The sequence below is a fragment of the Coffea arabica genome, chromosome 11e (genome assembly GCF_036785885.1).
Source record: "Coffea arabica cultivar ET-39 chromosome 11e, Coffea Arabica ET-39 HiFi, whole genome shotgun sequence".
NCBI lineage: Eukaryota > Viridiplantae > Streptophyta > Magnoliopsida > Gentianales > Rubiaceae > Coffea > Coffea arabica.
In genome coordinates, this window is record NC_092331.1 from 45,828,605 (window position 1) to 45,850,763 (window position 22,159).

Sequence of the window (22,159 nt, forward strand, 5' to 3'; positions counted from 1 at the left end):
GATCCGGTGCATTAGTGCTGGTATGATCGCACCCGCCATGTTCCTTTCGCGTTATTCTTTTAAACTACCCCGTCCTGCGAAGCAGTGTGGCTTTTCTAGACCGAAATTCATTTTAAGCGTCAATTCAAGCATTTTCCTCTTATCCTTTTATTTATTTACTTTATATTTTTTTTTTGTTATTGATTTGCACCCTGTTTTTTTCCCTCATCCCGCAACTCTAAATTATCATGAAATCAATCCTTCACGCTTGCAGTTAGGGGTGGCAATTCGGGTCCAAATCAGGTTGGCGGGTCGGGTTCGGGTCAACAGACCCGCCAGAAAATCTGTTGACCCGAACCCCGACCCGCCAACCCGTGACGGGTCAGGTATGCTGACCCGAACCCGAAAATTTCAGGTTTACGGGGCGGCGGGTCGACCCGAAATGACCCGAAACTTAATTTTAATTTATTAATTTATCACTGTAATTTCTAATAAAATCAATTTCTCACAAAACTAATTACATAATCAAGTAATAAAAATTTAAATAAATGATTCCAAATCAAATCTAAAATAAATTAAACACCGTAAAAGTGTTTTATCCCAAGCAAAATATAAAATAAATTAAAACAATACAAAAGTGAAAAATAATATAATATATTATTTGTCCAAGTACAATAATTTCAACTTCACACAAATTAAATAAATTCGTTTAGGATTAAGTAATTAATGCCTTTGAAAAAAAGAATAACTTAGTTTAGTTAGATAAAATTATTTTTATGTTTATTAAATTATTTTTAATTCGTAAACGGGTCATATCGGGTCATATCAGGTCACCACGGGTTGACCCGAAATCGACCGGTTTTCTTTTCGGGTTCATCGGGTCCAACCCGATTCTGACCCGAATTCCCGAAACCTCAACCCAAACCCATTAATTTCGTGTTAGGTTCGTGTCGTGTCGAAAATTGCCACCCCTAGTTGCGGTGATGCATTTGCGCCGACAAATTTGAGCGACGATCCGGGCTTTGATCGAGCCGTACCGTTCCTGATTTGTCTCGCGCCTTCAGATCCTCCTTCACGCTTCGACAAGAAGCAAAATATTAAGCAATCGTTCCGACGGAGCTAAATTACTACAGGATAAAGAACGAATAGGAAATTTGGATTTCGAAACAAAAAAGAGAGGGGTGCAACACGAGGACTTCCCAGGGGGTCACCCATCCTAGTACTACTCTCGCCCAAGCACGCTTAACTTCGGAGTTCTGATGGGATCCGGTGCATTAGTGCTGGTATGATCGCACCCGCCATGTTCCTTTCGCGTTATTCTTTTAAACTACCCCGTCCTGCGAAGCAGTGTGGCTTTTCTAGACCGAAATTCATTTTAAGCGTCAATTCAAGCATTTTCCTCTTATCCTTTTATTTATTTACTTTATATTTTTTTTTGTTATTGATTTGCACCCTGTTTTTTTCCCTCATCCCGCAACTCTAAATTATCATGAAATCAATCCTTCACGCTTGCAGTTAGGGGTGGCAATTCGGGTCCAAATCAGGTTGGCGGGTCGGGTTCGGGTCAACAGACCCGCCAGAAAATCTGTTGACCCGAACCCCGACCCGCCAACCCGTGACGGGTCAGGTATGCTGACCCGAACCCGAAAATTTCAGGTTTACGGGGCGGCGGGTCGACCCGAAATGACCCGAAACTTAATTTTAATTTATTAATTTATCACTGTAATTTCTAATAAAATCAATTTCTCACAAAACTAATTACATAATCAAGTAATAAAAATTTAAATAAATGATTCCAAATCAAATCTAAAATAAATTAAACACCGTAAAAGTGTTTTATCCCAAGCAAAATATAAAATAAATTAAAACAATACAAAAGTGAAAAATAATATAATATATTATTTGTCCAAGTACAATAATTTCAACTTCACACAAATTAAATAAATTCGTTTAGGATTAAGTAATTAATGCCTTTGAAAAAAAGAATAACTTAGTTTAGTTAGATAAAATTATTTTTATGTTTATTAAATTATTTTTAATTCGTAAACGGGTCATATCGGGTCATATCAGGTCACCACGGGTTGACCCGAAATCGACCGGTTTTCTTTTCGGGTTCATCGGGTCCAACCCGATTCTGACCCGAATTCCCGAAACCTCAACCCAAACCCATTAATTTCGTGTTAGGTTCGTGTCGTGTCGAAAATTGCCACCCCTAGTTGCGGTGATGCATTTGCGCCGACAAATTTGAGCGACGATCCGGGCTTTGATCGAGCCGTACCGTTCCTGATTTGTCTCGCGCCTTCAGATCCTCCTTCACGCTTCGACAAGAAGCAAAATATTAAGCAATCGTTCCGACGGAGCTAAATTACTACAGGATAAAGAACGAATAGGAAATTTGGATTTCGAAACAAAAAAGAGAGGGGTGCAACACGAGGACTTCCCAGGGGGTCACCCATCCTAGTACTACTCTCGCCCAAGCACGCTTAACTTCGGAGTTCTGATGGGATCCGGTGCATTAGTGCTGGTATGATCGCACCCGCCATGTTCCTTTCGCGTTATTCTTTTAAACTACCCCGTCCTGCGAAGCAGTGTGGCTTTTCTAGACCGAAATTCATTTTAAGCGTCAATTCAAGCATTTTCCTCTTATCCTTTTATTTATTTACTTTATATTTTTTTTTGTTATTGATTTGCACCCTGTTTTTTTCCCTCATCCCGCAACTCTAAATTATCATGAAATCAATCCTTCACGCTTGCAGTTAGGGGTGGCAATTCGGGTCCAAATCAGGTTGGCGGGTCGGGTTCGGGTCAACAGACCCGCCAGAAAATCTGTTGACCCGAACCCCGACCCGCCAACCCGTGACGGGTCAGGTATGCTGACCCGAACCCGAAAATTTCAGGTTTACGGGGCGGCGGGTCGACCCGAAATGACCCGAAACTTAATTTTAATTTATTAATTTATCACTGTAATTTCTAATAAAATCAATTTCTCACAAAACTAATTACATAATCAAGTAATAAAAATTTAAATAAATGATTCCAAATCAAATCTAAAATAAATTAAACACCGTAAAAGTGTTTTATCCCAAGCAAAATATAAAATAAATTAAAACAATACAAAAGTGAAAAATAATATAATATATTATTTGTCCAAGTACAATAATTTCAACTTCACACAAATTAAATAAATTCGTTTAGGATTAAGTAATTAATGCCTTTGAAAAAAAGAATAACTTAGTTTAGTTAGATAAAATTATTTTTATGTTTATTAAATTATTTTTAATTCGTAAACGGGTCATATCGGGTCATATCAGGTCACCACGGGTTGACCCGAAATCGACCGGTTTTCTTTTCGGGTTCATCGGGTCCAACCCGATTCTGACCCGAATTCCCGAAACCTCAACCCAAACCCATTAATTTCGTGTTAGGTTCGTGTCGTGTCGAAAATTGCCACCCCTAGTTGCGGTGATGCATTTGCGCCGACAAATTTGAGCGACGATCCGGGCTTTGATCGAGCCGTACCGTTCCTGATTTGTCTCGCGCCTTCAGATCCTCCTTCACGCTTCGACAAGAAGCAAAATATTAAGCAATCGTTCCGACGGAGCTAAATTACTACAGGATAAAGAACGAATAGGAAATTTGGATTTCGAAACAAAAAAGAGAGGGGTGCAACACGAGGACTTCCCAGGGGGTCACCCATCCTAGTACTACTCTCGCCCAAGCACGCTTAACTTCGGAGTTCTGATGGGATCCGGTGCATTAGTGCTGGTATGATCGCACCCGCCATGTTCCTTTCGCGTTATTCTTTTAAACTACCCCGTCCTGCGAAGCAGTGTGGCTTTTCTAGACCGAAATTCATTTTAAGCGTCAATTCAAGCATTTTCCTCTTATCCTTTTATTTATTTACTTTATATTTTTTTTTGTTATTGATTTGCACCCTGTTTTTTTCCCTCATCCCGCAACTCTAAATTATCATGAAATCAATCCTTCACGCTTGCAGTTAGGGGTGGCAATTCGGGTCCAAATCAGGTTGGCGGGTCGGGTTCGGGTCAACAGACCCGCCAGAAAATCTGTTGACCCGAACCCCGACCCGCCAACCCGTGACGGGTCAGGTATGCTGACCCGAACCCGAAAATTTCAGGTTTACGGGGCGGCGGGTCGACCCGAAATGACCCGAAACTTAATTTTAATTTATTAATTTATCACTGTAATTTCTAATAAAATCAATTTCTCACAAAACTAATTACATAATCAAGTAATAAAAATTTAAATAAATGATTCCAAATCAAATCTAAAATAAATTAAACACCGTAAAAGTGTTTTATCCCAAGCAAAATATAAAATAAATTAAAACAATACAAAAGTGAAAAATAATATAATATATTATTTGTCCAAGTACAATAATTTCAACTTCACACAAATTAAATAAATTCGTTTAGGATTAAGTAATTAATGCCTTTGAAAAAAAGAATAACTTAGTTTAGTTAGATAAAATTATTTTTATGTTTATTAAATTATTTTTAATTCGTAAACGGGTCATATCGGGTCATATCAGGTCACCACGGGTTGACCCGAAATCGACCGGTTTTCTTTTCGGGTTCATCGGGTCCAACCCGATTCTGACCCGAATTCCCGAAACCTCAACCCAAACCCATTAATTTCGTGTTAGGTTCGTGTCGTGTCGAAAATTGCCACCCCTAGTTGCGGTGATGCATTTGCGCCGACAAATTTGAGCGACGATCCGGGCTTTGATCGAGCCGTACCGTTCCTGATTTGTCTCGCGCCTTCAGATCCTCCTTCACGCTTCGACAAGAAGCAAAATATTAAGCAATCGTTCCGACGGAGCTAAATTACTACAGGATAAAGAACGAATAGGAAATTTGGATTTCGAAACAAAAAAGAGAGGGGTGCAACACGAGGACTTCCCAGGGGGTCACCCATCCTAGTACTACTCTCGCCCAAGCACGCTTAACTTCGGAGTTCTGATGGGATCCGGTGCATTAGTGCTGGTATGATCGCACCCGCCATGTTCCTTTCGCGTTATTCTTTTAAACTACCCCGTCCTGCGAAGCAGTGTGGCTTTTCTAGACCGAAATTCATTTTAAGCGTCAATTCAAGCATTTTCCTCTTATCCTTTTATTTATTTACTTTATATTTTTTTTTGTTATTGATTTGCACCCTGTTTTTTTCCCTCATCCCGCAACTCTAAATTATCATGAAATCAATCCTTCACGCTTGCAGTTAGGGGTGGCAATTCGGGTCCAAATCAGGTTGGCGGGTCGGGTTCGGGTCAACAGACCCGCCAGAAAATCTGTTGACCCGAACCCCGACCCGCCAACCCGTGACGGGTCAGGTATGCTGACCCGAACCCGAAAATTTCAGGTTTACGGGGCGGCGGGTCGACCCGAAATGACCCGAAACTTAATTTTAATTTATTAATTTATCACTGTAATTTCTAATAAAATCAATTTCTCACAAAACTAATTACATAATCAAGTAATAAAAATTTAAATAAATGATTCCAAATCAAATCTAAAATAAATTAAACACCGTAAAAGTGTTTTATCCCAAGCAAAATATAAAATAAATTAAAACAATACAAAAGTGAAAAATAATATAATATATTATTTGTCCAAGTACAATAATTTCAACTTCACACAAATTAAATAAATTCGTTTAGGATTAAGTAATTAATGCCTTTGAAAAAAAGAATAACTTAGTTTAGTTAGATAAAATTATTTTTATGTTTATTAAATTATTTTTAATTCGTAAACGGGTCATATCGGGTCATATCAGGTCACCACGGGTTGACCCGAAATCGACCGGTTTTCTTTTCGGGTTCATCGGGTCCAACCCGATTCTGACCCGAATTCCCGAAACCTCAACCCAAACCCATTAATTTCGTGTTAGGTTCGTGTCGTGTCGAAAATTGCCACCCCTAGTTGCGGTGATACATTTGCGCCGACAAATTTGAGCGACGATCCGGGCTTTGATCGAGCCGTACCGTTCCTGATTTTGTCTCGCGCCTTCAGATCCTCCTTCACGCTTCGACAAGAAGCAAAATATTAAGCAATCGTTCCGACGGAGCTAAATTACTACAGGATAAAGAACGAATAGGAAATTTGGATTTCGAAACAAAAAAGAGAGGGGTGCAACACGAGGACTTCCCAGGGGGTCACCCATCCTAGTACTACTCTCGCCCAAGCACGCTTAACTTCGGAGTTCTGATGGGATCCGGTGCATTAGTGCTGGTATGATCGCACCCGCCATGTTCCTTTCGCGTTATTCTTTTAAACTACCCCGTCCTGCGAAGCAGTGTGGCTTTTCTAGACCGAAATTCATTTTAAGCGTCAATTCAAGCATTTTCCTCTTATCCTTTTATTTATTTACTTTATATTTTTTTTTGTTATTGATTTGCACCCTGTTTTTTTCCCTCATCCCGCAACTCTAAATTATCATGAAATCAATCCTTCACGCTTGCAGTTAGGGGTGGCAATTCGGGTCCAAATCAGGTTGGCGGGTCGGGTTCGGGTCAACAGACCCGCCAGAAAATCTGTTGACCCGAACCCCGACCCGCCAACCCGTGACGGGTCAGGTATGCTGACCCGAACCCGAAAATTTCAGGTTTACGGGGCGGCGGGTCGACCCGAAATGACCCGAAACTTAATTTTAATTTATTAATTTATCACTGTAATTTCTAATAAAATCAATTTCTCACAAAACTAATTACATAATCAAGTAATAAAAATTTAAATAAATGATTCCAAATCAAATCTAAAATAAATTAAACACCGTAAAAGTGTTTTATCCCAAGCAAAATATAAAATAAATTAAAACAATACAAAAGTGAAAAATAATATAATATATTATTTGTCCAAGTATAATAATTTCAACTTCACACAAATTAAATAAATTCGTTTAGGATTAAGTAATTAATGCCTTTGAAAAAAAGAATAACTTAGTTTAGTTAGATAAAATTATTTTTATGTTTATTAAATTATTTTTAATTCGTAAACGGGTCATATCGGGTCATATCAGGTCACCACGGGTTGACCCGAAATCGACCGGTTTTCTTTTCGGGTTCATCGGGTCCAACCCGATTCTGACCCGAATTCCCGAAACCTCAACCCAAACCCATTAATTTCGTGTTAGGTTCGTGTCGTGTCGAAAATTGCCACCCCTAGTTGCGGTGATACATTTGCGCCGACAAATTTGAGCGACGATCCGGGCTTTGATCGAGCCGTACCGTTCCTGATTTGTCTCGCGCCTTCAGATCCTCCTTCACGCTTCGACAAGAAGCAAAATATTAAGCAATCGTTCCGACGGAGCTAAATTACTACAGGATAAAGAACGAATAGGAAATTTGGATTTCGAAACAAAAAAGAGAGGGGTGCAACACGAGGACTTCCCAGGGGGTCACCCATCCTAGTACTACTCTCGCCCAAGCACGCTTAACTTCGGAGTTCTGATGGGATCCGGTGCATTAGCGCTGGTATGATCGCACCCGCCATGTTCCTTTCGCGTTATTCTTTTAAACTACCCCGTCCTGCGAAGCAGTGTGGCTTTTCTAGACCGAAATTCATTTTAAGCGTCAATTCAAGCATTTTCCTCTTATCCTTTTATTTATTTACTTTATATTTTTTTTTGTTATTGATTTGCACCCTGTTTTTTTCCCTCATCCCGCAACTCTAAATTATCATGAAATCAATCCTTCACGCTTGCAGTTAGGGGTGGCAATTCGGGTCCAAATCAGGTTGGCGGGTCGGGTTCGGGTCAACAGACCCGCCAGAAAATCTGTTGACCCGAACCCCGACCCGCCAACCCGTGACGGGTCAGGTATGCTGACCCGAACCCGAAAATTTCAGGTTTACGGGGCGGCGGGTCGACCCGAAATGACCCGAAACTTAATTTTAATTTATTAATTTATCACTGTAATTTCTAATAAAATCAATTTCTCACAAAACTAATTACATAATCAAGTAATAAAAATTTAAATAAATGATTCCAAATCAAATCTAAAATAAATTAAACACCGTAAAAGTGTTTTATCCCAAGCAAAATATAAAATAAATTAAAACAATACAAAAGTGAAAAATAATATAATATATTATTTGTCCAAGTTTGCGCCGACAAATTTGAGCGACGATCCGGGCTTTGATCGAGCCGTACCGTTCCTGATTTGTCTCGCGCCTTCAGATCCTCCTTCACGCTTCGACAAGAAGCAAACTATTAAGCAATCGTTCCGACGGAGCTAAATTACTACAGGATAAAGAACGAATAGGAAATTTGGATTTCGAAACAAAAAAGAGAGGGGTGCAACACGAGGACTTCCCAGGGGGTCACCCATCCTAGTACTACTCTCGCCCAAGCACGCTTAACTTCGGAGTTCTGATGGGATCCGGTGCATTAGTGCTGGTATGATCGCACCCGCCATGTTCCTTTCGCTTTATTCTTTTAAACTACCCCGTCCTGCGAAGCAGTGTGGCTTTTCTAGACCGAAATTCATTTTAAGCGTCAATTCAAGCATTTTCCACTTATCCTTTTATTTATTTACTTTATATTTTTTTTTTGTTATTGATTTGCACCCTGTTTTTTTCCCTCATCCCGCAACTCTAAATTATCATGAAATCAATCCTTCACGCTTGCAGTTAGGGGTGGCAATTCGGGTCCAAATCAGGTTGGCGGGTCGGGTTCGGGTCAACAGACCCGCCAGAAAATCTGTTGACCCGAACCCCGACCCGCCAACCCGTGACGGGTCAGGTATGCTGACCCGAACCCGAAAATTTCAGGTTTACGGGGCGGCGGGTCGACCCGAAATGACCCGAAACTTAATTTTAATTTATTAATTTATCACTGTAATTTCTGATAAAATCAATTTCTCACAAAACTAATTACATAATCAAGTAATAAAAATTTAAATAAATGATTCCAAATCAAATCTAAAATAAATTAAACACCGTAAAAGTGTTTTATCCCAAGCAAAATATAAAATAAATTAAAACAATACAAAAGTGAAAAATAATATAATATATTATTTGTCCAAGTATAATAATTTCAACTTCACACAAATTAAATAAATTCGTTTAGGATTAAGTAATTAATGCCTTTGAAAAAAAGAATAACTTAGTTTAGTTAGATAAATTATTTTTATGTTTATTAAATTATTTTTAATTCGTAAACGGGTCATATCGGGTCATATCAGGTCACCACGGGTTGACCCGAAATCGACCGGTTTTCTTTTCGGGTTCATCGGGTCCAACCCGAATTCCCGAAACCTCAACCCAAACCCATTAATTTCGTGTTAGGTTCGTGTCGTGTTTTCAGGTCGTGTCGAAAATTGCCACCCCTAGTTGCGGTGATACATTTGCGCCGACAAATTTGAGCGACGATCCGGGCTTTGATCGAGCCGTACCGTTCCTGATTTGTCTCGCGCCTTCAGATCCTCCTTCACGCTTCGACAAGAAGCAAAATATTAAGCAATCGTTCCGACGGAGCTAAATTACTACAGGATAAAGAACGAATAGGAAATTTTGATTTCGAAACAAAAAAGAAAGGGGTGCAACACGAGGACTTCCCAGGGGGTCACCCATCCTAGTACTACTCTCGCCCAAGCACGCTTAACTTCGGAGTTCTGATGGGATCCAGTGCATTAATGCTGGTATGATCGCACCCGCCATGTTCCTTTCGCTTTATTCTTTTAAACTACCCCGTCCTGCGAAGCAGTGTGGCTTTTCTAGACCGAAATTCATTTTAAGCGTCAATTCAAGCATTTTCCTCTTATCCTTTTATTTATTTACTTTATATTTTTTTTTGTTATTGATTTGCACCCTGTTTTTTTCCCTCATCCCGCAACTCTAAATTATCATGAAATCAATCCTTCACGCTTGCAGTTAGGGGTGGCAATTCGGGTCCAAATCAGGTTGGCGGGTCGGGTTCGGGTCAACAGACCCGCCAGAAAATCTGTTGACCCGAACCCCGACCCGCCAACCCGTGACGGGTCAGGTATGCTGACCCGAACCCGAAAATTTCAGGTTTACGGGGCGGCGGGTCGACCCGAAATGACCCGAAACTTAATTTTAATTTATTAATTTATCACTGTAATTTCTAATAAAATCAATTTCTCACAAAACTAATTACATAATCAAGTAATAAAAATTTAAATAAATGATTCCAAATCAAATCTAAAATAAATTAAACACCGTAAAAGTGTTTTATCCCAAGCAAAATATAAAATAAATTAAAACAATACAAAAGTGAAAAATAATATAATATATTATTTGTCCAAGTATAATAATTTCAACTTCACACAAATTAAATAAATTCGTTTAGGATTAAGTAATTAATGCCTTTGAAAAAAAGAATAACTTAGTTTAGTTAGATAAAATTATTTTTATGTTTATTAAATTATTTTTAATTCGTAAACGGGTCATATCGGGTCATATCAGGTCACCACGGGTTGACCCGAAATCGACCGGTTTTCTTTTCGGGTTCATCGGGTCCAACCCGAATTCCCGAAACCTCAACCCAAACCTATTAATTTCGTGTTAGATTCGTGTCGTGTTTTCAGGTCGTGTCGAAAATTGCCACCCCTAGTTGCGGTGATACATTTGCGCCGACAAATTTGAGCGACGATCCGGGCTTTTGATCGAGCCGTACCGTTCCTGATTTGTCTCGCGCCTTCAGATCCTCCTTCACGCTTCAACAAGAAGCAAAATATTAAGCAATCGTTCCGACGGAGCTAAATTACTACGGGATAAAGAACGAATAGGAAATTTGGATTTCGAAACAAAAAAGAGAGGAGTGCAACACGAGGACTTCCCAGGGGGTCACCCATCCTAGTACTACTCTCGCCCAAGCACGCTTAACTTCGGAGTTCTGATGGGATCCGGTGCATTAGTGCTGGTATGATCGCACCCGCCATGTTCCTTTCGCTTTATTCTTTTAAACTACCCCGTCCTGCGAAGCAGTGTGGCTTTTCTAGACCGAAATTCATTTTAAGCGTCAATTCAAGCATTTTCCTCTTATCCTTTTATTTATTTACTTTATATTTTTTTTTGTTATTGATTTGCACCCTGTTTTTTTCCCTCATCCCGCAACTCTAAATTATCATGAAATCAATCCTTCACGCTTGCAGTTAGGGGTGGCAATTCGGGTCCAAATCAGGTTGGCGGGTCGGGTTCGGGTCAACAGACCCGCCAGAAAATCTGTTGACCCGAACCCCGACCCGCCAACCCGTGACGGGTCAGGTATGCTGACCCGAACCCGAAAATTTCAGGTTTACGGGGCGGCGGGTCGACCCGAAATGACCCGAAACTTAATTTTAATTTATTAATTTATCACTGTAATTTCTAATAAAATCAATTTCTCACAAAAATAATTACATAATCAAGTAATAAAAATTTAAATAAATGATTTCAAATCAAATCTAAAATAAATTAAACACCGTAAAAGTGTTTTATCCCAAGCAAAATATAAAATAAATTAAAACAATACAAAAGTGAAAAATAATATAATATATTATTTGTCCAAGTATAATAATTTCAACTTCACACAAATTAAATAAATTCGTTTAGGATTAAGTAATTAATGCCTTTGAAAAAAAGAATAACTTAGTTTAGTTAGATAAAATTATTTTTATGTTTATTAAATTATTTTTAATTCGTAAACGGGTCATATCAGGTCACCACGGGTTGACCCGAAATCGACCGGTTTTCTTTTCGGGTTCATCGGGTCCAACCCGATTCTGACCCGAATTCCCGAAACCTCAACCCAAACCCATTAATTTCGTGTTAGGTTCGTGTCGTGTTTTCAGGTCGTGTCGAAAATTGCCACCCCTAGTTGCGGTGATACATTTGCGCCGACAAATTTGAGCGACGATCCGGGCTTTGATCGAGCCGTACCGTTCCTGATTTGTCTCGCGCCTTCAGATCCTCCTTCACGCTTCGACAAGAAGCAAACTATTAAGCAATCGTTCCGACGGAGCTAAATTACTACAGGATAAAGAACGAATAGGAAATTTGGATTTCGAAACAAAAAAGAGAGGGGTGCAACACGAGGACTTCCCAGGGGGTCACCCATCCTAGTACTACTCTCGCCCAAGCACGCTTAACTTCGGAGTTCTGATGGGATCCGGTGCATTAGTGCTGGTATGATCGCACCCGCCATGTTCCTTTCGCTTTATTCTTTTAAACTACCCCGTCCTGCGAAGCAGTGTGGCTTTTCTAGACCGAAATTCATTTTAAGCGTCAATTCAAGCATTTTCCTCTTATCCTTTTATTTATTTACTTTATATTTTTTTTTGTTATTGATTTGCACCCTGTTTTTTTCCCTCATCCCGCAACTCTAAATTATCATGAAATCAATCCTTCACGCTTGCAGTTAGGGGTGGCAATTCGGGTCCAAATCAGGTTGGCGGGTCGGGTTCGGGTCAACAGACCCGCCAGAAAATCTGTTGACCCGAACCCCGACCCGCCAACCCGTGACGGGTCAGGTATGCTGACCCGAACCCGAAAATTTCAGGTTTACGGGGCGGCGGGTCGACCCGAAATGACCCGAAACTTAATTTTAATTTATTAATTTATCACTGTAATTTCTGATAAAATCAATTTCTCACAAAAATAATTACATAATCAAGTAATAAAAATTTAAATAAATGATTTCAAATCAAATCTAAAATAAATTAAACACCGTAAAAGTGTTTTATCCCAAGCAAAATATAAAATAAATTAAAACAATACAAAAGTGAAAAATAATATAATATATTATTTGTCCAAGTATAATAATTTCAACTTCACACAAATTAAATAAATTCGTTTAGGATTAAGTAATTAATGCCTTTGAAAAAAAGAATAACTTAGTTTAGTTAGATAAAATTATTTTTATGTTTATTAAATTATTTTTAATTCGTAAACGGGTCATATCAGGTCACCACGGGCTGACCCGAAATCGACCGGTTTTCTTTTCGGGTTCATCGGGTCCAACCCGATTCTGACCCGAATTCCCGAAACCTCAACCCAAACCCATTAATTTCGTGTTAGGTTCGTGTCGTGTTTTCAGGTCGTGTCGAAAATTGCCACCCCTAGTTGCGGTGATACATTTGCGCCGACAAATTTGAGCGACGATCCGGGCTTTGATCGAGCCGTACCGTTCCTGATTTGTCTCGCGCCTTCAGATCCTCCTTCACGCTTCGACAAGAAGCAAACTATTAAGCAATCGTTCCGACGGAGCTAAATTACTACAGGATAAAGAACGAATAGGAAATTTGGATTTCGAAACAAAAAAGAGAGGGGTGCAACACGAGGACTTCCCAGGGGGTCACCCATCCTAGTACTACTCTCGCCCAAGCACGCTTAACTTCGGAGTTCTGATGGGATCCGGTGCATTAGTGCTGGTATGATCGCACCCGCCATGTTCCTTTCGCTTTATTCTTTTAAACTACCCCGTCCTGCGAAGCAGTGTGGCTTTTCTAGACCGAAATTCATTTTAAGCGTCAATTCAAGCATTTTCCTCTTATCCTTTTATTTATTTACTTTATATTTTTTTTTGTTATTGATTTGCACCCTGTTTTTTTCCCTCATCCCGCAACTCTAAATTATCATGAAATCAATCCTTCACGCTTGCAGTTAGGGGTGGCAATTCGGGTCCAAATCAGGTTGGCGGGTCGGGTTCGGGTCAACAGACCCGCCAGAAAATCTGTTGACCCGAACCCCGACCCGCCAACCCGTGACGGGTCAGGTATGCTGACCCGAACCCGAAAATTTCAGGTTTACGGGGCGGCGGGTCGACCCGAAATGACCCGAAACTTAATTTTAATTTATTAATTTATCACTGTAATTTCTGATAAAATCAATTTCTCACAAAACTAATTACATAATCAAGTAATAAAAATTTAAATAAATGATTCCAAATCAAATCTAAAATAAATTAAACACCGTAAAAGTGTTTTATCCCAAGCAAAATATAAAATAAATTAAAACAATACAAAAGTGAAAAATAATATAATATATTATTTGTCCAAGTATAATAATTTCAACTTCACACAAATTAAATAAATTCGTTTAGGATTAAGTAATTAATGCCTTTGAAAAAAAGAATAACTTAGTTTAGTTAGATAAATTATTTTTATGTTTATTAAATTATTTTTAATTCGTAAACGGGTCATATCGGGTCATATCAGGTCACCACGGGTTGACCCGAAATCGACCGGTTTTCTTTTCGGGTTCATCGGGTCCAACCCGAATTCCCGAAACCTCAACCCAAACCCATTAATTTCGTGTTAGGTTCGTGTCGTGTTTTCAGGTCGTGTCGAAAATTGCCACCCCTAGTTGCGGTGATACATTTGCGCCGACAAATTTGAGCGACGATCCGGGCTTTGATCGAGCCGTACCGTTCCTGATTTGTCTCGCGCCTTCAGATCCTCCTTCACGCTTCGACAAGAAGCAAAATATTAAGCAATCGTTCCGACGGAGCTAAATTACTACAGGATAAAGAACGAATAGGAAATTTTGATTTCGAAACAAAAAAGAAAGGGGTGCAACACGAGGACTTCCCAGGGGGTCACCCATCCTAGTACTACTCTCGCCCAAGCACGCTTAACTTCGGAGTTCTGATGGGATCCAGTGCATTAATGCTGGTATGATCGCACCCGCCATGTTCCTTTCGCTTTATTCTTTTAAACTACCCCGTCCTGCGAAGCAGTGTGGCTTTTCTAGACCGAAATTCATTTTAAGCGTCAATTCAAGCATTTTCCTCTTATCCTTTTATTTATTTACTTTATATTTTTTTTTGTTATTGATTTGCACCCTGTTTTTTTCCCTCATCCCGCAACTCTAAATTATCATGAAATCAATCCTTCACGCTTGCAGTTAGGGGTGGCAATTCGGGTCCAAATCAGGTTGGCGGGTCGGGTTCGGGTCAACAGACCCGCCAGAAAATCTGTTGACCCGAACCCCGACCCGCCAACCCGTGACGGGTCAGGTATGCTGACCCGAACCCGAAAATTTCAGGTTTACGGGGCGGCGGGTCGACCCGAAATGACCCGAAACTTAATTTTAATTTATTAATTTATCACTGTAATTTCTAATAAAATCAATTTCTCACAAAACTAATTACATAATCAAGTAATAAAAATTTAAATAAATGATTCCAAATCAAATCTAAAATAAATTAAACACCGTAAAAGTGTTTTATCCCAAGCAAAATATAAAATAAATTAAAACAATACAAAAGTGAAAAATAATATAATATATTATTTGTCCAAGTATAATAATTTCAAATTCACACAAATTAAATAAATTCGTTTAGGATTAAGTAATTAATGCCTTTGAAAAAAAGAATAACTTAGTTTAGTTAGATAAAATTATTTTTATGTTTATTAAATTATTTTTAATTCGTAAACGGGTCATATCAGGTCACCACGGGTTGACCCGAAATCGACCGGTTTTCTTTTCGGGTTCATCGGGTCCAACCCGATTCTGACCCGAATTCCCGAAACCTCAACCCAAACCCATTAATTTCGTGTTAGGTTCGTGTCGTGTTTTCAGGTCGTGTCGAAAATTGCCACCCCTAGTTGCGGTGATACATTTGCGCCGACAAATTTGAGCGACGATCCGGGCTTTGATCGAGCCGTACCGTTCCTGATTTGTCTCGCGCCTTCAGATCCTCCTTCACGCTTCGACAAGAAGCAAAATATTAAGCAATCGTTCCGACGGAGCTAAATTACTACAGGATAAAGAACGAATAGGAAATTTGGATTTCGAAACAAAAAAGAAAAGGGTGCAACACGAGGACTTCCCAGGGGGTCACCCATCCTAGTACTACTCTCGCCCAAGCACGCTTAACTTCGGAGTTCTGATGGGATCCGGTGCATTAATGCTGGTATGATCGCACCCGCCATGTTCCTTTCGCTTTATTCTTTTAAACTACCCCGTCCTGCGAAGCAGTGTGGCTTTTCTAGACCGAAATTCATTTTAAGCGTCAATTCAAGCATTTTCCTCTTATCCTTTTATTTATTTACTTTATATTTTTTTTTGTTATTGATTTGCACCCTGTTTTTTTCCCTCATCCCGCAACTCTAAATTATCATGAAATCAATCCTTCACGCTTGCAGTTAGGGGTGGCAATTCGGGTCCAAATCAGGTTGGCGGGTCGGGTTCGGGTCAACAGACCCGCCAGAAAATCTGTTGACCCGAACCCCGACCCGCCAACCCGTGACGGGTCAGGTATGCTGACCCGAACCCGAAAATTTCAGGTTTACGGGGCGGCGGGTCGACCCGAAATGACCCGAAACTTAATTTTAATTTATTAATTTATCACTGTAATTTCTAATAAAATCAATTTCTCACAAAACTAATTACATAATCAAGTAATAAAAATTTAAATAAATGATTCCAAATCAAATCTAAAATAAATTAAACACCGTAAAAGTGTTTTATCCCAAGCAAAATATAAAATAAATTAAAACAATACAAAAGTGAAAAATAATATAATATATTATTTGTCCAAGTATAATAATTTCAACTTCACACAAATTAAATAAATTCGTTTAGGATTAAGTAATTAATGCCTTTGAAAAAAAGAATAACTTAGTTTAGTTAGATAAAATTATTTTTATGTTTATTAAATTATTTTTAATTCGTAAACGGGTCATATCAGGTCACCACGGGTTGACCCGAAATCGACCGGTTTTCTTTTCGGGTTCATCGGGTCCAACCCGATTCTGACCCGAATTCCCGAAACCTCAACCCAAACCCATTAATTTCGTGTTAGGTTCGTGTCGTGTTTTCAGGTCGTGTCGAAAATTGCCACCCCTAGTTGCGGTGATACATTTGCGCCGACAAATTTGAGCGACGATCCGGGCTTTGATCGAGCCGTACCGTTCCTGATTTGTCTCGCGCCTTCAGATCCTCCTTCACGCTTCGACAAGAAGCAAACTATTAAGCAATCGTTCCGACGGAGCTAAATTACTACAGGATAAAGAACGAATAGGAAATTTGGATTTCGAAACAAAAAAGAGAGGGGTGCAACACGAGGACTTCCCAGGGGGTCACCCATCCTAGTACTACTCTCGCCCAAGCACGCTTAACTTCGGAGTTCTGATGGGATCCGGTGCATTAGTGCTGGTATGATCGCACCCGCCATTTTCCTTTCGCTTTATTCTTTTAAACTACCCCGTCCTGCGAAGCAGTGTGGCTTTTCTAGACCGAAATTCATTTTAAGCGTCAATTCAAGCATTTTCCTCTTATCCTTTTATTTATTTACTTTATATTTTTTTTTGTTATTGATTTGCACCCTGTTTTTTTCCCTCATCCCGCAACTCTAAATTATCATGAAATCAATCCTTCACGCTTGCAGTTAGGGGTGGCAATTCGGGTCCAAATCAGGTTGGCGGGTCGGGTTCGGGTCAACAGACCCGCCAGAAAATCTGTTGACCCGAACCCCGACCCGCCAACCCGTGACGGGTCAGGTATGCTGACCCGAACCCGAAAATTTCAGGTTTACGGGGCGGCGGGTCGACCCGAAATGACCCGAAACTTAATTTTAATTTATTAATTTATCACTGTAATTTCTGATAAAATCAATTTCTCACAAAACTAATTACATAATCAAGTAATAAAAATTTAAATAAATGATTCCAAATCAAATCTAAAATAAATTAAACACCGTAAAAGTGTTTTATCCCAAGCAAAATATAAAATAAATTAAAACAATACAAAAGTGAAAAATAATATAATATATTATTTGTCCAAGTATAATAATTTCAACTTCACACAAATTAAATAAATTCGTTTAGGATTAAGTAATTAATGCCTTTGAAAAAAAGAATAACTTAGTTTAGTTAGATAAATTATTTTTATGTTTATTAAATTATTTTTAATTCGTAAACGGGTCATATCGGGTCATATCAGGTCACCACGGGTTGACCCGAAATCGACCGGTTTTCTTTTCGGGTTCATCGGGTCCAACCCGAATTCCCGAAACCTCAACCCAAACCCATTAATTTCGTGTTAGCTTCGTGTCGTGTTTTCAGGTCGTGTCGAAAATTGCCACCCCTAGTTGCGGTGATACATTTGCGCCGACAAATTTGAGCGACGATCCGGGCTTTGATCGAGCCGTACCGTTCCTGATTTGTCTCGCGCCTTCAGATCCTCCTTCACGCTTCGACAAGAAGCAAAATATTAAGCAATCGTTCCGACGGAGCTAAATTACTACAGGATAAAGAACGAATAGGAAATTTTGATTTCGAAACAAAAAAGAAAGGGGTGCAACACGAGGACTTCCCAGGGGGTCACCCATCCTAGTACTACTCTCGCCCAAGCACGCTTAACTTCGGAGTTCTGATGGGATCCAGTGCATTAATGCTGGTATGATCGCACCCGCCATGTTCCTTTCGCTTTATTCTTTTAAACTACCCCGTCCTGCGAAGCAGTGTGGCTTTTCTAGACCGAAATTCATTTTAAGCGTCAATTCAAGCATTTTCCTCTTATCCTTTTATTTATTTACTTTATATTTTTTTTTGTTATTGATTTGCACCCTGTTTTTTTCCCTCATCCCGCAACTCTAAATTATCATGAAATCAATCCTTCACGCTTGCAGTTAGGGGTGGCAATTCGGGTCCAAATCAGGTTGGCGGGTCGGGTTCGGGTCAACAGACCCGCCAGAAAATCTGTTGACCCGAACCCCGACCCGCCAACCCGTGACGGGTCAGGTATGCTGACCCGAACCCGAAAATTTCAGGTTTACGGGGCGGCGGGTCGACCCGAAATGACCCGAAACTTAATTTTAATTTATTAATTTATCACTGTAATTTCTAATAAAATCAATTTCTCACAAAACTAATTACATAATCAAGTAATAAAAATTTAAATAAATGATTCCAAATCAAATCTAAAATAAATTAAACACCGTAAAAGTGTTTTATCCCAAGCAAAATATAAAATAAATTAAAACAATACAAAAGTGAAAAATAATATAATATATTATTTGTCCAAGTATAATAATTTCAAATTCACACAAATTAAATAAATTCGTTTAGGATTAAGTAATTAATGCCTTTGAAAAAAAGAATAACTTAGTTTAGTTAGATAAAATTATTTTTATGTTTATTAAATTATTTTTAATTCGTAAACGGGTCATATCAGGTCACCACGGGTTGACCCGAAATCGACCGGTTTTCTTTTCGGGTTCATCGGGTCCAACCCTATTCTGACCCGAATTCCCGAAACCTCAACCCAAACCCATTAATTTCGTGTTAGGTTCGTGTCGTGTTTTCAGGTCGTGTCGAAAATTGCCACCCCTAGTTGCGGTGATACATTTGCGCCGACAAATTTGAGCGACGATCCGGGCTTTGATCGAGCCGTACCGTTCCTGATTTGTCTCGCGCCTTCAGATCCTCCTTCACGCTTCGACAAGAAGCAAAATATTAAGCAATCGTTCCGACGGAGCTAAATTACTACAGGATAAAGAACGAATAGGAAATTTGGATTTCGAAACAAAAAAGAAAAGGGTGCAACACGAGGACTTCCCAGGGGGTCACCCATCCTAGTACTACTCTCGCCCAAGCACGCTTAACTTCGGAGTTCTGATGGGATCCGGTGCATTAATGCTGGTATGATCGCACCCGCCATGTTCCTTTCGCTTTATTCTTTTAAACTACCCCGTCCTGCGAAGCAGTGTGGCTTTTCTAGACCGAAATTCATTTTAAGCGTCAATTCAAGCATTTTCCTCTTATCCTTTTATTTATTTACTTTATATTTTTTTTTGTTATTGATTTGCACCCTGTTTTTTTCCCTCATCCCGCAACTCTAAATTATCATGAAATCAATCCTTCACGCTTGCAGTTAGGGGTGGCAATTCGGGTCCAAATCAGGTTGGCGGGTCGGGTTCGGGTCAACAGACCCGCCAGAAAATCTGTTGACCCGAACCCCGACCCGCCAACCCGTGACGGGTCAGGTATGCTGACCCGAACCCGAAAATTTCAGGTTTACGGGGCGGCGGGTCGACCCGAAATGACCCGGAACTTAATTTTAATTTATTAATTTATCACTGTAATTTCTAATAAAATCAATTTCTCACAAAACTAATTACATAATCAAGTAATAAAAATTTAAATAAATGATTCCAAATCAAATCTAAAATAAATTAAACACCGTAAAAGTGTTTTATCCCAAGCAAAATATAAAATAAATTAAAACAATACAAAAGTGAAAAATAATATAATATATTATTTGTCCAAGTATAATAATTTCAACTTCACACAAATTAAATAAATTCGTTTAGGATTAAGTAATTAATGCCTTTGAAAAAAAGAATAACTTAGTTTAGTTAGATAAAATTATTTTTATGTTTATTAAATTATTTTTAATTCGTAAACGGGTCATATCAGGTCACCACGGGCTGACCCGAAATCGACCGGTTTTCTTTTCGGGTTCATCGGGTCCAACCCGATTCTGACCCGAATTCCCGAAACCTCAACCCAAACCCATTAATTTCGTGTTAGGTTCGTGTCGTGTTTTCAGGTCGTGTCGAAAATTGCCACCCCTAGTTGCGGTGATACATTTGCGCCGACAAATTTGAGCGACGATCCGGGCTTTGATCGAGCCGTACCGTTCCTGATTTGTCTCGCGCCTTCAGATCCTCCTTCACGCTTCGACAAGAAGCAAACTATTAAGCAATCGTTCCGACGGAGCTAAATTACTACAGGATAAAGAACGAATAGGAAATTTGGATTTCGAAACAAAAAAGAGAGGGGTGCAACACGAGGACTTCCCAGGGGGTCACCCATCCTAGTACTACTCTCGCCCAAGCACGCTTAACTTCGGAGTTCTGATGGGATCCGGTGCATTAGTGCTGGTATGATCGCACCCGCCATGTTCCTTTCGCTTTATTCTTTTAAACTACCCCGTCCTGCGAAGCAGTGTGGCTTTTCTAGACCGAAATTCATTTTAAGCGTCAATTCAAGCATTTTCCTCTTATCCTTTTATTTATTTACTTTATATTTTTTTTTGTTATTGATTTGCACCCTGTTTTTTTCCCTCATCCCGCAACTCTAAATTATCATGAAATCAATCCTTCACGCTTGCAGTTAGGGGTGGCAATTCGGGTCCAAATCAGGTTGGCGGGTCGGGTTCGGGTCAACAGACCCGCCAGAAAATCTGTTGACCCGAACCCCGACCCGCCAACCCGTGACGGGTCAGGTATGCTGACCCGAACCCGAAAATTTCAGGTTTACGGGGCGGCGGGTCGACCCGAAATGACCCGAAACTTAATTTTAATTTATTAATTTATCACTGTAATTTCTGATAAAATCAATTTCTCACAAAACTAATTACATAATCAAGTAATAAAAATTTAAATAAATGATTCCAAATCAAATCTAAAATAAATTAAACACCGTAAAAGTGTTTTATCCCAAGCAAAATATAAAATAAATTAAAACAATACAAAAGTGAAAAATAATATAATATATTATTTGTCCAAGTATAATAATTTCAACTTCACACAAATTAAATAAATTCGTTTAGGATTAAGTAATTAATGCCTTTGAAAAAAAGAATAACTTAGTTTAGTTAGATAAATTATTTTTATGTTTATTAAATTATTTTTAATTCGTAAACGGGTCATATCGGGTCATATCAGGTCACCACGGGTTGACCCGAAATCGACCGGTTTTCTTTTCGGGTTCATCGGGTCCAACCCGAATTCCCGAAACCTCAACCCAAACCCATTAATTTCGTGTTAGGTTCGTGTCGTGTTTTCAGGTCGTGTCGAAAATTGCCACCCCTAGTTGCGGTGATACATTTGCGCCGACAAATTTGAGCGACGATCCGGGCTTTGATCGAGCCGTACCGTTCCTGATTTGTCTCGCGCCTTCAGATCCTCCTTCACGCTTCGACAAGAAGCAAAATATTAAGCAATCGTTCCGACGGAGCTAAATTACTACAGGATAAAGAACGAATAGGAAATTTGGATTTCGAAACAAAAAAGAAAAGGGTGCAACACGAGGACTTCCCAGGGGGTCACCCATCCTAGTACTACTCTCGCCCAAGCACGCTTAACTTCGGAGTTCTGATGGGATCCGGTGCATTAATGCTGGTATGATCGCACCCGCCATGTTCCTTTCGCTTTATTCTTTTAAACTACCCCGTCCTGCGAAGCAGTGTGGCTTTTCTAGACCGAAATTCAT

The 22,159-nt window shown here is 39.5% G+C and overlaps 18 non-coding genes across 18 annotated transcripts; all 18 read right to left on the reverse strand.

Moving 5' to 3' along the window:
• Positions 1-1,157: 1,157 nt before the first annotated feature.
• Positions 1,158-1,276, reverse strand: LOC140029314 (5S ribosomal RNA). The gene has a single exon (XR_011833218.1). It is a non-coding gene; the product is annotated as a 5S ribosomal RNA (ribosomal RNA).
• A 1,122-nt stretch (positions 1,277-2,398) lies between these two features.
• LOC140029315 (5S ribosomal RNA) lies at positions 2,399-2,517 on the reverse strand. Its single transcript, XR_011833219.1, has one exon. It is a non-coding gene; the product is annotated as a 5S ribosomal RNA (ribosomal RNA).
• A 1,122-nt stretch (positions 2,518-3,639) lies between these two features.
• Positions 3,640-3,758, reverse strand: LOC140029316 (5S ribosomal RNA). Its single transcript, XR_011833220.1, has one exon. It is a non-coding gene; the product is annotated as a 5S ribosomal RNA (ribosomal RNA).
• Positions 3,759-4,880: 1,122 nt separating this feature from the next.
• On the reverse strand, positions 4,881-4,999 carry LOC140029317 (5S ribosomal RNA). The gene has a single exon (XR_011833221.1). It is a non-coding gene; the product is annotated as a 5S ribosomal RNA (ribosomal RNA).
• A 1,123-nt stretch (positions 5,000-6,122) lies between these two features.
• On the reverse strand, positions 6,123-6,241 carry LOC140029319 (5S ribosomal RNA). The gene has a single exon (XR_011833223.1). It is a non-coding gene; the product is annotated as a 5S ribosomal RNA (ribosomal RNA).
• Positions 6,242-7,363: 1,122 nt separating this feature from the next.
• LOC140030187 (5S ribosomal RNA) lies at positions 7,364-7,482 on the reverse strand. Its single transcript, XR_011834101.1, has one exon. It is a non-coding gene; the product is annotated as a 5S ribosomal RNA (ribosomal RNA).
• An 804-nt stretch (positions 7,483-8,286) lies between these two features.
• On the reverse strand, positions 8,287-8,405 carry LOC140029320 (5S ribosomal RNA). The gene has a single exon (XR_011833224.1). It is a non-coding gene; the product is annotated as a 5S ribosomal RNA (ribosomal RNA).
• Positions 8,406-9,529: 1,124 nt separating this feature from the next.
• Positions 9,530-9,648, reverse strand: LOC140030913 (5S ribosomal RNA). The gene has a single exon (XR_011834832.1). It is a non-coding gene; the product is annotated as a 5S ribosomal RNA (ribosomal RNA).
• Positions 9,649-10,773: 1,125 nt separating this feature from the next.
• LOC140029846 (5S ribosomal RNA) lies at positions 10,774-10,892 on the reverse strand. The gene has a single exon (XR_011833761.1). It is a non-coding gene; the product is annotated as a 5S ribosomal RNA (ribosomal RNA).
• A 1,125-nt stretch (positions 10,893-12,017) lies between these two features.
• Positions 12,018-12,136, reverse strand: LOC140029321 (5S ribosomal RNA). Its single transcript, XR_011833225.1, has one exon. It is a non-coding gene; the product is annotated as a 5S ribosomal RNA (ribosomal RNA).
• Positions 12,137-13,261: 1,125 nt separating this feature from the next.
• On the reverse strand, positions 13,262-13,380 carry LOC140029322 (5S ribosomal RNA). The gene has a single exon (XR_011833226.1). It is a non-coding gene; the product is annotated as a 5S ribosomal RNA (ribosomal RNA).
• Positions 13,381-14,503: 1,123 nt separating this feature from the next.
• LOC140030914 (5S ribosomal RNA) lies at positions 14,504-14,622 on the reverse strand. Its single transcript, XR_011834833.1, has one exon. It is a non-coding gene; the product is annotated as a 5S ribosomal RNA (ribosomal RNA).
• Positions 14,623-15,747: 1,125 nt separating this feature from the next.
• On the reverse strand, positions 15,748-15,866 carry LOC140030704 (5S ribosomal RNA). Its single transcript, XR_011834623.1, has one exon. It is a non-coding gene; the product is annotated as a 5S ribosomal RNA (ribosomal RNA).
• A 1,125-nt stretch (positions 15,867-16,991) lies between these two features.
• LOC140029323 (5S ribosomal RNA) lies at positions 16,992-17,110 on the reverse strand. The gene has a single exon (XR_011833227.1). It is a non-coding gene; the product is annotated as a 5S ribosomal RNA (ribosomal RNA).
• Positions 17,111-18,233: 1,123 nt separating this feature from the next.
• Positions 18,234-18,352, reverse strand: LOC140030916 (5S ribosomal RNA). Its single transcript, XR_011834835.1, has one exon. It is a non-coding gene; the product is annotated as a 5S ribosomal RNA (ribosomal RNA).
• A 1,125-nt stretch (positions 18,353-19,477) lies between these two features.
• Positions 19,478-19,596, reverse strand: LOC140030705 (5S ribosomal RNA). Its single transcript, XR_011834624.1, has one exon. It is a non-coding gene; the product is annotated as a 5S ribosomal RNA (ribosomal RNA).
• Positions 19,597-20,721: 1,125 nt separating this feature from the next.
• On the reverse strand, positions 20,722-20,840 carry LOC140029324 (5S ribosomal RNA). The gene has a single exon (XR_011833228.1). It is a non-coding gene; the product is annotated as a 5S ribosomal RNA (ribosomal RNA).
• Positions 20,841-21,963: 1,123 nt separating this feature from the next.
• Positions 21,964-22,082, reverse strand: LOC140030707 (5S ribosomal RNA). The gene has a single exon (XR_011834626.1). It is a non-coding gene; the product is annotated as a 5S ribosomal RNA (ribosomal RNA).
• Positions 22,083-22,159: the final 77 nt, after the last annotated feature.